Source organism: Austrofundulus limnaeus, unplaced genomic scaffold (genome assembly GCF_001266775.1).
Source record: "Austrofundulus limnaeus strain Quisiro unplaced genomic scaffold, Austrofundulus_limnaeus-1.0 Scaffold207, whole genome shotgun sequence".
NCBI lineage: Eukaryota > Metazoa > Chordata > Actinopteri > Cyprinodontiformes > Rivulidae > Austrofundulus > Austrofundulus limnaeus.
In genome coordinates this window covers 752664-756853 of record NW_013952609.1, presented here as the reverse complement: position 1 = coordinate 756853, position 4190 = coordinate 752664, and positions in this window count along the sequence as shown.

The window sequence follows — 4190 nt, the reverse complement described above, 5'->3', positions numbered from 1 at the left end:
CTTCTTCAGTCTGAAGAGTTTCAGGTGAACTCAGCCTTATAAGCACTGCCTCCACATGGACAAACAGGTTAGTCATATGCAAAAGAGGGCCATCAGTCAAGCAATAGATTGTTAGTGCCTTGATTGGCTCTATTTTTTCATAGAGGGTCATGTGTCCCATCACCAGATTATCGTTGGGGCCCTGATTCACACGTTTTGCTCACGGGGGCGGAGTCATACTTGCAATAACAGAATTGTAGGAGGAGGACAACTGGACACGAAGGCCTCCACCTCTGTTTAATGGTGGACGTTTTTTCTTCACAAAGATGGCTTCCTTTACTCCTCTCTCAAACCAACATTCCTCTCTATCAAAGATGAGAACATCTTCATCCCTGAAAGAGTGACCGCTGGCCTCTAGAGGAGTGTATAGTTCATTTAATTCTAATAATTACTCCAAACTTAAAACATAAAAACCACTATATTTCCATTTCTTGTTATGGTGCAGTCCCAGAACCAACAAYTTGTGTATAAACCCACACCTGCTGGGCAGAGGCAAGTATTTGCAAAGCTACAAATTATAATAGTTAAGTCCCTTAAACTGTTGGCTTTGATGTTATTTAGTTCAAACAAGCATCTGTTGAAAAATTGTGAAGGTAAAGTTACCCAAAGTTTCACAAAAGGAGACACACCCAGGCCTACAGTCAGAGTTCAAATAACGAAAATAAACCAATTTAAAACCCAACGTCTGTGTAAGTTAATAAACTCATCTATTCAATTATGTTTTTATTTTAACAGTGGTTCATGGTTACAATGAAAAGAACGACACTAATCCTCAAGAAAAATATACAAGGAGGTATAAGTGTTATTCTAAATCTTGCTGATTGATGATAAACTCTTGGTGAGATCTGCAACGGTGTCAATAAAATATTTAACTCAAAATGTAAAATGACTACAGAGTTTATACTAACATACTGAAAATAAAATAAATAAATCCCTCAATAGTTTTTGCARCTGCTATTAAAGGTTGTAATTTCAAAACGAATAGATAGTAAAGCTCCCCGCAGCCACAGGATAATCAGTGAATTTACTGGTTTTGATGAAATTGTGGTTAGGCGTTTATTGAGACGCACTCGAGCTTCGGCCGTCTCTGATCAATAAATCAGCCTTGTTGTGGATCTGCATGGGGTTACAGAGTCGTCAGCACCTCCCCTGTCCATCTCCAACATAATGACTCTGATTTCACGTAGCTCATGTTAGCCATTACTGATAAATGTCAGGGGGAAATATGGTAATTGACATTTGCAGGTGGCAGAGGAGGGAGCCTCTGGGGGCTGGGAGTTTTTGTACAAACTGTGGCAGGGACATAAGTGATGCATGGCATTACAAATGTTAGTTGAATAACACCTCCAGCCTGAGCCGCTAATGACGCTGTTTTAGGATAATAAAGGACAGGTCTTGTTAACATTGTGATAGAGGAGAGCCATGGCTGCGCTGATAAACAAATGCTGATGTCTGCAGGGTGGAAGTGTTTAAGGTGTGAAATACATCTCCGAAAATTTATCCTCTAAGGCTTTATTGCAATCTTTTTTTCTCTGGAAATGTCAAAGGTTGCTCCACTGTATTGTTGACGGCTGAATACGACAAGAAAATGTGTTTTTATTCAAATGGAAAGTGAARGTTTTAAAGAACAGAGGAGCAGTGTGGAACTGTGGACCAGCTCTTTACCCTTGCTGAGTGGCTAAGGGGGTCTTGGTTGTTTGTCTCTATGTGTTGTGGACCTGAAGACGTGTTCATTGAGGCATGTGGTAGTATTGTGTTGAGAGCGATCCGATCCTTTTAGAACCAAAGCAGGAGCTGCGTCCACTTTCTTGGCACAAAGTTGAGCTTGTTCTCAGTGCAGGTTGGACTCCTGCTCTATGCCTTGTCTCCAATCCTCTTTGTTGTGTTCATGGACCAATTCATAAAGGGCTCGACACACGGGAGGCGACGTCGCTCGCTCTCCATTCATTTCCTATGGAGCCTGTGGGGTGAGGCGACAATCGCTTGCCCTCCTCCAGCTAAGCGACCGGCGAAAATAGTGCATGTGAAATTTCACGCACGTACACGTGCACACGCGAGCTTGCGACGCGACATATGAAAGTTGAAAAATGTTCAACTTTTGTCGCTGTCGCTTAGCGTACAACCGATCAGCGAGGGTTTCATTGACTGACCAACGAGAGGAAAGTATGCTACACACTGCCGTTAGCTAACACTTTCACCGATTACTAAAAAGCTTTGTGGGAATTTGTTGGCACCAGGGTGAAGTTTATGGTAAGCTTTTCCTCATAAAACTGTATCTTGATGTGTGTTTGTTTTTCAATATCATTAGCATCGCAAGATTTATTTAGTTTACATGTGCGTAATGCACACCCCCCTTCAGAGTTAAGAACCAATCAAATTTCATGAAGACAAACGACCTGAGAGCGCGATTCGCCACGCTGCAATCGCTATCGCGTCCCGTGTGTCGGGTTTCACCCTGGCTGCAATGAAAGCCGTTAATCGCTGTAGTTTGTCACTCCCTGTGTGTCGAGCCCTTAAGGTACAGTTGCAAAGAGGAGGGTGTCTGGTTTGGGAACCACATAGTTTCATTTCTGCTGTATGCAGATGATGTGATTCTGTTTGTGTCTTCGGGCCAAGACCTTCAGCGTGAACTGGGCCAGTTCACAGCCGAGCGTAAAACAGCTGGGATGAGAGTCATTTCCTCTAAARCTGAGGTTTTTAACTGGAAACTGGTACAATACTCCCTCTGGGACGCAAGGTAGTCTCTGCCTCAGGTGGAGGAGTTTAAGTTTCTGGGCTTCTTATTTATGAGAGATGGTAGGATAGAGTGGGAGATGGTTTGACAGATTGGGGCCTCGTTCTCAGTAATGAGGGTGTTGCTTCGGTCAGTCGTGGTGAAGAAGGAGTTGAGTCGAAAGGCAAAGCTCTGGTTTTATTTGTCTGTCTACGTTCCAACCCTGTGATTTTGAGGTGTGGATCATGAGGCCCTGGATACAAGCAGCCAAAATGAGCTTCCACTGTAGGGTGGCCGAGTTCAGCCTGATGCTACGTTCACACCAAACGTGTTTTGAGCTGCAGGAGCAGCCAGTTTACATACAAAGTCTATGGCGGACGCGCCTCTAGGGGTCGTGCGTCGTGTCACGTATGTTTTGGGCAGCGCACAAGGAAGGCGTAAGGGGTGGCAGAGCGTTTTCCGCGCATGTGGTGCTGCGGAAGCCGCCGCCAGAGTTCAAAAACCTGAACTATTCACCGCTCGACATGTCTTGACAACCAATCAGAGAGAATCATTTTTCCACGTGACAGTTTCCTGAATGTTGCCTACTAAACTGAAACAGACAGACAGGAGATTTTACCTGAAAATGACCGTCTGCAGCAGGGATGACAAGTTTTTTTTTCTTTACCTGCCCTATCGGGCCGGTGACGAAAAATGTCATCTGCCCGACATGAAAAGTTACCTGCCTGAAACAAAAATGTTCAAAATTTGATAAAATATAAGAAAAATGTGTACTCTATTTGTACTACAAAAATATGAACATGGTCATACAGAGGTACATAATATATGACATCTGATTTAGCAGATGCAAACATTGCAGACTGAGTCATGAAAAGTTACCTGCCCAAAACAAAAAATGTTCAAATTTTGGTAAAATAAGAAAAACGTGTACTCTATTTGTACTACAAAAATATTAACATGGTCATACAGAGGTACATAATATATGACATCTGATTTAGCAGATGCAAACATTGCAGACTGAGTCACTCARAGTCAGTCAATTCATGTTTTATCAAAAACATCTTCAACATTTTTAGACCTTTCCAGTGTTTCCCCTAGAGTACTGGCCTTGGGAGAGCTGCTTATAAAAACAGAATGATCAACAGCAGCAGCTTTGTTTTAAATACAATTTACAGAACATGAAAGTCTGCAATTTGCATTAATTAAATCTTATATAGTCTATCTCATTTCTAAATATACATTTAAGATTCCTTGAACTGGAGTCTCCCTACAACTTAATGATAAATCTGACTTTATTTATGCCAGTCAGAATATAATTAGAGATATCTTAAATAGGTATTTTTGAAATGTCAAAATATATTAAGAGATGTCTATTTATTTGTTTGTTTTTTCATTTATAAAAACAAAACAATCTATGTACACCATTAAAAAAGTAAAT